The sequence below is a fragment of the Dermacentor andersoni genome, chromosome 1 (assembly GCF_023375885.2).
Source record: "Dermacentor andersoni chromosome 1, qqDerAnde1_hic_scaffold, whole genome shotgun sequence".
Lineage (NCBI taxonomy): Eukaryota > Metazoa > Arthropoda > Arachnida > Ixodida > Ixodidae > Dermacentor > Dermacentor andersoni.
In genome coordinates, this window is record NC_092814.1 from 121,064,285 (window position 1) to 121,073,006 (window position 8,722).

Here is an 8,722-nt window from a genome sequence, read left to right on the forward strand (position 1 = left end):
GGGAAACGACGGAGCATATTTTATTAGAATGTGAAGAAGTCTATCCAGCGGTCGATTTAGGCACTGGCCTCCTTGAAGCCCTTGGGTTCAGCGGGAGCAGTGGTAAAGCAAACAGGTCCGCAATAGACATCAGTAAGAGGCGATTGGAGGATTGGTGGAAGAAAAGTAGGGAAACGACAAAAGACGGAGGCGTACAAAAGCACAGTTCGCAATAGGGTATCAGAAAATTTGGACGTGGTAGTTCATAGTGGGGTTTTTTTGTTTTTTCATTGGTTAACCTAGGTAGGATATTAAGCAGCATAGTAGCAAGAGCTTGGTGGCGCAAGCCACCGCCCCGTTCCAAAGGGGACGCTCATAACATCCATCCATCCATGAAATGAAAGCGAGGGCGAAGTGGGAGGCAGGGAGCCAAAGCCAGCGGTCGCCAGCTCGCCGCCGGTGAATCGGCGTAGCTATAGCGAAGCAGCGCAACACGCCCCGAGTGAGGCGACGCTGCAGCCACAGGAAGCCGGGAAGCAGGGAGAGGTAGGAGAGAATGAAAGAGTGATTATCGCTGGCGACTCAAACATGGCTGGGTGCTCAAAAGCAATTGTGGAGAGGGTGAAAGGCGACAAAAGAGTGGCGGTAGGGACATTTCCAGGGCAGACACTGGGTTCTGTCATGGAGCGAGCAAAAGAAAAGCTCACGGAAAATGCCCACGTGCGCAACCTTGTCGTAGTAGCAGGTGGGCTAAATGACGTCATGAACAGGAAAGGGCCAGGACTAGCCCAGCGCTTGGCGAAGGGGGTGGACGACTTGCGCGAATTATCCCCTCAGGTGCAGATCGTGGTGTGCACGGTGCCGGAGGTGCCTGTGCGTGACAGTCACGTACAAAGAGCCGTAATGGCTGCCAATGAGGCAATATGGAAAATGAGCCGAGAGAAAGGCTTCGAGGTTGTCGAAGTAAACAGGGAAGTGAGAAGTTGTGGTGGTTTTAAACGAGATGGGATCCACTTCAATTACAGGCTAGCACGAGAAGTGGGCTGGTGACTTGGGGGTCGCGCTGTTGCTTTTTTAGGGGGCCCGCGGGCGCTCAGGAGGTCAGAGTAGGTAGTAATAAAGAAGGTCCCCTAGGGGAACATCAGAAGAGCATCGCCGTCGATAACAGGAAGAGGAGGAAAACAAGAACAAGAGCTCGCCATGCAATAGGCTACATAAACATGCAGGGCGGCAGAAGAAAGGAAAAGTGGGCAGAGATTGAGGAGCAGTTACATAGAGAACAAATAGGGGTGTATGCGGTTACAGAAACGCACCTTAGAGACTCAGAAGAGCCGCCAGTTATTGAGAATTATGTATGGGAAGGGTGCAACAGAACTAAGTCGGAAAGAAAGGGAGGGGGAGTCGGAATGCTCATCCATCAGGGAGCCAAATGGAAAAGAGTAAATTCACAATGTCAAGAGCATCTTTGGTTAACAGGTACAATGAGTGGGAAAGAAACTTGGCTTGGAGTTACGTATTTGTGGACCGGAATAAATTGCACAGAGAAGAATAAAGAGTTAGTGGAATGCATAAGCGCTGATATTAGGGGTTTCGGGAATGGTGCTGAGATAGTCCTATTAGGTGACATGAATGCCCACATACAGGATTTAGATGGCTATACCGACAATAACGGGAAGTCAATGCTAGACCTTTGCGAGCAACATAATCTCGTGATCGTGAATACAGGGCCTAAGTGTGAAGGACAGATCACGTGGGAAGTGGGAAACTGGCAATCGACCATTGATTACTGTCTGATGACAGAAGGAATTCATGATAAGTTGAGAGAAATGGTCATCGATGAGGAAGGGTTTAGCAGCATAGGGAGTGACCATAAACGCATCATTTTGAAAATGGGATATGTAGTTGGGAAAGAGAGCAACGAAAGCAAAATGGCCAGTCCAAATTTGAACGCTGAACAAATAGCAAATATAGTCACTAGAGTGGAGGAAGAAATTGGCAAGTCGCCAAGTAAGGGGTGGGAATATGGTGAGCTTCTAAGTGTAGTAACGACAGAAATACGGAAAGAGAAACAACATGTTCATTGGAAAGGAAAAAAGAAACCGAAAAGCTGGTGGAACAAGGAGATACGAGAAGCCATCGCCGAACGACAGAAAGCATCTCGAGAGCACAGGCAGGCAAAGAAGGCGCAGTTGCCATAGGATGAAGTAACCAGTAAATGGGAAATATACCGGGATAAAAAGTCTATGGTTCAAATACTGGTGCAAGCAAAATTAAAAGGTGAAAGTGAACGTTGGTTGTCAGAAATACGTGAGAAAAAGAAGGCCGCACCTAGAATATTTTGGAATCACATAAAATTATTAGGCAGGAAGGCAACAACAATACAACAACATATCCTAGACGAAGATGAAAACAGACTGGAAGGAGAAGCAGCAATAAATTACATCCAAAAAGTAACAGCCGAATCTTTCCAAGGCAAGAACAAGGTTGTATTTGAAGAAAAAAAGAGCATGAAAGAGACCCAAGGGGGAAAGGAGCTAGTGCTTACAAATTTAAACTGGAAGAAAGCGGAAGAGAAAATTCCTAAGCGCACAGCCACAGGGCTAGACGAGGTTCCCGTTAGGCTGATAAATGAACTGGGACCAAAAAGTAAGGAAGCTCTCGTGAAAGCAGTTGAAAAAACTTTAAAAGATAGACGAATACCAGACAGTTGGCGACAAAGTAGAATGAATTTAATTTATAAAGGTAAGGGGGAGAAAGACAGAATTCACTCGTATAGACCGTTGACCATTACATCGGTAATATACAGGCTAGCATTGCAGGCAATCAAATTAAAGCTTCAAGCATGGGCAGAAAATAATGGCATTTTGGGAGAGCTTCAGAATGGCTTTAGAATAGGTAGGTGTTTGGATGATAACTTGTTTGTTCTTACTCAGTGTATTGAAATATCAAAAGCAGAAAGCAGACCGTTGTATGTGGCCTTTTTGGACATTACAGGAGCATACGACAACGTAGACCGCAGCATTTTGTGGGATATTCTGGAAGGGGAAGGCTTAGGTAACGATTGTTTACAGCTTTTGAGAGAGATTTACCTAGAAAATACTGTTTGCGTTGAATGGGAAGGGATGAGGAGCGCGGAGAAAGTTCATATCAACAAGGGACTGAGGCAGGGGTGCCCTTTATCCCCGCTGCTGTTTATGATGTACATGGTGAGGATGGAGAGGGCGCTAGAAGGAAGTAATATCGGGTTTAAGCTCTCATACAAACAGGCAGGTACAGTAATAGAGCAGCAACTCCCAGGTTTATTTTATGCGGACGACATTGTGTTGCTCGCAAACAAGCAAAGTGATTTGCAACGTCTGGCTAATATCTGTGGACAGGAAGGCAACAAGTTAGGTTTGAAATTTAGTGTTAGAAAATCAGGTGTTATTGTATTCAATGAAAACAGTGAACAGACAGTGGAGATACAAGGCCAAGAAATACCTCGGGTAACAGAATATAAATACCTTGGTATATGGATAAACGAAGGCAACGGATATATGGAAACACAGGAAAAAACCATAACAGTCAAGGGGAAGAGAAATGCAGCCATAATGAAGCACAGAGCGCTATGGGGATACAATAGGTACGAGGTCCTCCGAGGTATGTGGAAAGGGGTAATGGTTCCAGGACTTACTTTTGGAAATGCGGTTGTTTGCTTTAAATCAGGGGTACAATCAGGACTCGACGGGAACCAAAGGTCAGTGGGTCGCCTCGCATTGGGCGCTCACGGGACGACTACAAATGAAGCTGTGCAAGGGGATATGGGCTGGACTAGTTTTGAAGTGAGGGAAGCCCGCAGTAAAATTGAGTATGAAGAACGGCTGAGGAATATGGAGGAAAGTAAATGGGCCGGGAGAGTGTTCAGGTATCTGTACAGGCAAAACATTGATTCACAGTGGAGGAAAAGAACTAGGAAGCTTACCAGCAAGTATGCGGCCTGTGGGGTGGGCAACACAGCAACAAAGAAGGTCAAGCGGAAAGTCAGAGAGGCTGAATTAATCTCATGGGTGGCGGCAATGGAAAAGAAACCTGCCATGAGTAACTACTTAAGGGGAAAAAACGAAATTAGGAAAGAAACCATTTATGATAACTCAAAGGGAAGCTCATTACTTTTCGAAGCGAGATCGGGATGCCTTAGAACACGCACCTATAAAGCGAGATATAAGAAGGAAGAAGAAACATGTGCTTGCTGCGGTAAAGCTAGGGAAACGACGGAGCATATTTTATTAGAATGTGAAGACGTCTACCCAGCGGTCGATTTAGGCACCACTGGCCTCCTTGAAGCCCTTGGGTTCAGCGGGAGCAGTGGTAAAGCAAACAGGTCCGCAATAGACATCAGTAAGAGGCGATTGGAGGATTGGTGGAAGAAAAGCAGGGAAACGACAAAAGACGGAGACGTACAAAAGCACAGTTCGCAATAGGGTATCAGAAAATTTGGACGTGGTAGTTCATAGTGTTTTTTTTTTTTTTTTCATTGGTGAACTTAGGTAGGATATTAGGCAGCATAGTAGTAAGAGCTTGGTGGCGCAAGCCACCGCCCCGTTCCAAAGGGGACGCTCATAACATCCATCCATCCATCCATCCTTTTGCAAACTCTAGGTTTGTTTGATTCAGAAAAACGTGCACGGCACCTCAAACGAAAAAGTGCAGGGGGTGCCGGGCTGCACCCACCCGCTGCAAGGTTCAAGGGTGCAGTGCACCGCGGCGGCACCTTGCATTGCACCCCGTTCAATCAAGCACGGGGGTGCAGGGTGCACTCGGTGTCGTGATGTGTGCGTGCAGCCGTGTGTTTGGGCTTTATAAGTTGGTTCTTTATTCTATGTTGCGGGACGGTGTGGGTGTGGTCCATGTTGGCCGTACAGGTGGCAGTTATGCAACCGAGGGATGATCCTGTTGAAGTTTCCGGCGGTATGCGGTTTTCAGCGGTCATGCCTGTAGCAGGAGTGTCACGTACTCCACGAGGTTACGAGCTCGAAGCTGTGGTCAGATTCTTCGTTGGCGTTCCGTAATTCTCTTTGCACGGGCGCGGTATGTTGCAAAAGCCGCTTTCGCGATCTATCGTAGCGACGATAGAGCGGGTTTCTTTATTATTATAAGTACTGATCCAGCTGTAGGGCACATGTAACCGACAAACGGAAGTCTCAGGAGAGCACCTGAGATTATAATAAAGCAGGCGGCACCGGAACTCCAGGGCACCCAAGGGACAGTGGGGGAATCAAAGCTCGAAGCAGAACGGTACGTAGGTTGGGGCCGCCGAGGCAGGTGTGTGCCAGGGAGTGTTCGCACGGACAGCTCCCCTGGCACGCGCAGCAGTGCCTCGCAAGGTCGAGATACTTTAAAGGCACCTGCGCCCATGATCTTTCTTTTGCCTCGGTGCAGTTAGCACGATTAATGAGAATAATATGGAGGGCATCCGGTGCAGTCGCGAATGCGTCATGGCAAATGTAGCTCGCGTCGCCTGGCGTGTGTAATATCAGAGTTGGTTGTATGAACTTCATCATATTAATGCGCTTTGTTACGGTACCTTAACGGAATGGGTCTAGAGGACGGTGTTGGTACATTTTTTTCGTACTGCCCTAATCCTGTTATACCCCCCCCCCTTTCTTTTTATGTATACATACAATTCCTTGCCATGATGGATCATAGCCTCCTTTATTTTTGAAAAATAGAGGAGGCTATGGACGGATTGACCAGCTCAAGTTGTCAACTTGTCAGTAACTGTCATAGGAATGACTGTAATAAACACAATTCCACGATCGGATTGTTTACTTTCATTTTTTGTTGTAACACTGAGGACTACATAGAACTTTATTTTGTATATGTGAGAGAAGTATGTGGATATCACGAGCTTAAGCCAATGTGCGATACACAGACAGAACAGCTGCTACAACATGAACTGCATTGAGGGCCACACAACACATATGTAATTAAAGGTGCAAAATATAGGGGGAAGCTTCAAAATGCGCTCTGTAGCACTGCAAAGTATAACATATATTGTATGTGTACAATAAATGTTCAAAAAAACAATGCATCAATGTCCCATTTGCCTTCAAGTTTATTATCAAGTTCAAGTTTACTGAAGTTTATTATGAGCATATGTACAACAGGAATCTACTAACACACCCGCAGTTAAGGTGGCTGTTCGAGGTGTGCTGGCTGCCTCAGTGTAAGAAAAAGAAATTGGGTGAATGTCGACACCAGTGCCACTGCTTCTTGCCTCTGACCTGCACGTGCCTCCGCGGCATCTTTGTGCACAAGTGTGCTGGCGTGGCGAACGTAGGAGTCATCCGAGAGAAAGAGTATCGTTTACATGGAGAAGTGGCTGTTCACATTGCCTGTCGCTTTCCCTCAAATGTTTCCTTGGCGACTAGGGTGACACACCCGCAGTCAAGGTGGCTGTTCGAGGTGTGCTGGCTGTCTAAACGAAAGAAAAAGAAAGAAATTAGATGAATGTCGATACCAGTGCTATTGCTTCTTGCCTCTTACCTGCATTTGCCTCCACGGCCTCTTGGCTTGCGGAGTCTGTATGAGGGAGCTGCTGTGGCTAGGCGAAGGCATTGTCGAAGGAAAAAGAAAAGGCCCTTCAAATGGGGAATCATAGAAATAAATGCAGTTCTTATTTCTGTTTCTTGCACTGTTCTCGCCTAAAAGTTTTCAAAGAGTGTCCAGAATACACCAGCACTTTGACTGCTTTTGCTGTTTACCTGCAAGTGTTGCTGTGAGATCCTTAGTATGGCTGCGTGCAGCATTGTAACACTTAGTGGAGGCATTTGAAGTGGTAGCCAAAAATATAAAGAATAATCCTTGTCTGCATGAATGCTTTCAATTTCTAGATGCAGTGGTAACTATTACTATTGGTGCAAGGCCCCCCACATCTATGCGGCAAGTGCCATAGCTCGAAACTGAATTTTTCCTTTAGTGTTTCACAAGGTGTCTGATATGTCCACATTAGACGTGATCCGTTTCTTATTATTTATACCAGTGTGGAGAGAGCATCATTAAATAGTTTTTTTTTATTTTTGCATGGCTTGCTTTTTGGTTTGTTTCTAAATTTATCAAACAGCAGTCTCATGATGCTAAAGTGACTCATGATATGACAGTCATCAGCTTTAGTTTTTCAGAAAAACAACGCATTTCCTGACCCATTGTGTGCTATCCCATTACTCGCATAATTTCTCAGAGTATTCTACCTATACTGACTTGCTTGATTTCCACTAAAGAATCTTGCATCTTCAAATACCATTCTTTCCTTAAAATCATTCGACACTTAATTCTCATAATTTTTGTACCTTGGGCTTCTGATACTCTGCATTCACCATTTTTGCTTGTTTCTGACTAGAAATTTCTTCTTTAATTTAGAGCTTAAATTTTAGCTTTGGAACACACTGAAGGGCTTGCCATTGCATATCTGCATAAAAGGGAAACATGTTTCATGCGAAATGCAATTGAAGATTGATGAATGCAGCTTGCAGTGTGATATGACTGAATGATCCATAAAAGTAACTCATCTCACTTGGTAAATTAAAGCACTTATTAGTGTGATGTACAAGATACGTTACACTAACGTGGTGGGTTCTCTTGCTTATACAGTAAAATAATCGATGCGCGAGAAAAAAAAATATATTTTTGCATGCCCCTTGTACACACTGATTTAAGGAAAATGAGCTGGAGCTGTCCACATGATCTACTTATTTTACCTGCGAGTATGGCCAACAAAAATGTGTCCCAGCTGCTTAGTGGTATTTGAGATTATGTCAGTATTGCATATGTGCCTGTTGTCTAAAATAACTGAATTTTGAAAATGCTCGCAGGGATCTGATGTGCATATCTGCAGTTTATGGATACATGTAAAAGACTCAGCATCAAGTGCAAGTGAACGGACCTACAGGCCCGAAGTCGATCATGCAAATAGATTCGCTGCACAAATTTGTGACCAGAAAAGATATTCCACATGAAATGGCATGCAAGGAAGTGTTGAAAATATTGCACAGTTAATAAAACGCCTACGCTATTAATATGTGGGTTGATACACTCGTTATGCAAAACGGAGGTGAGGCGTGCAGACAGGACACAAGAGTAGAGTATTTACAAGCAAACATGCAACACGAGCGCCGCCCACTTCTCTACTCTTGTGTCCTGTCTGCACGCCTCACCTCTGTTTTGCATAATGAATCCTTACCAACTAGCTCAGCTTTCTGTCGTTCTAAGTCTCGATGCACTCGATTTCGTCCGCATTAGGCACTCGCCTCTTGATTACTTCGTGGCACAGAAATGCTCGGCATCAGGCTGTTTTTCTGCTGTGGCATTTGTAGAAGCATGATTGTTCAAAGTGCAACAATTAAACAGATTCTTTGAGTTGCTTGTGGCTTCGCCAGTACAATTCCGGTGCGCTGGTCCGCCTGTCCAGCAATTTCCTACTGAAGGGAAACCTGCAAATAAAAACGCCGCTCCGCATGTAGAAAGATGCTCTACTGTGACGCTTCTCAAACGATTGTGATGCCCCACAAGAGCTGCCTATACTCGCGTGATATTCTCAACAAGGAGATACATTCGTTTACTTACATGTGAAGGTATATGCCTGGGCACTTCGGGGCTTCGGTGGCACATAAGGCACGAGTGTGCCATAGCGTCCGATGTCGACGCGCGATCGCATGTCAAACCAATGGTCAAACCAATGCCTTTGGTCAAACCTAACTGTACGAAA

General features: G+C 45.3%; 3 long non-coding RNA genes across 4 annotated transcripts in view; 2 read left to right on the top strand and 1 right to left on the bottom strand.

Annotated features, from left to right (window-relative positions):
• Positions 1 to 8,033, top strand: part of LOC129380575 (uncharacterized) — a 31,911-nt gene extending 23,878 nt beyond the window's left edge. The window contains exon 5 of the long non-coding RNA XR_011893188.1: positions 7,830 to 8,033. This is a non-coding gene — a long non-coding RNA (uncharacterized lncRNA). The remainder of the gene's footprint in view (positions 1 to 7,829) is intronic.
• Positions 51 to 6,045, top strand: LOC140216524 (uncharacterized). The gene is made up of 2 exons (XR_011893187.1): positions 51 to 204; positions 4,340 to 6,045. It is a non-coding gene; the product is annotated as an uncharacterized lncRNA (long non-coding RNA).
• Positions 6,056 to 8,722, bottom strand: LOC126544045 (uncharacterized). Of its 2 annotated transcripts, XR_008608711.2 has the most exons (3): positions 8,581 to 8,722; positions 6,505 to 7,426; positions 6,056 to 6,436 (listed from the first exon to the last, which is right to left on the bottom strand). It is a non-coding gene; the product is annotated as an uncharacterized lncRNA (long non-coding RNA). The 2 variants fall into 2 exon arrangements; XR_007602046.3 differs by lacking the exon at positions 8,581 to 8,722 and having other exon boundaries at positions 6,505 to 7,835.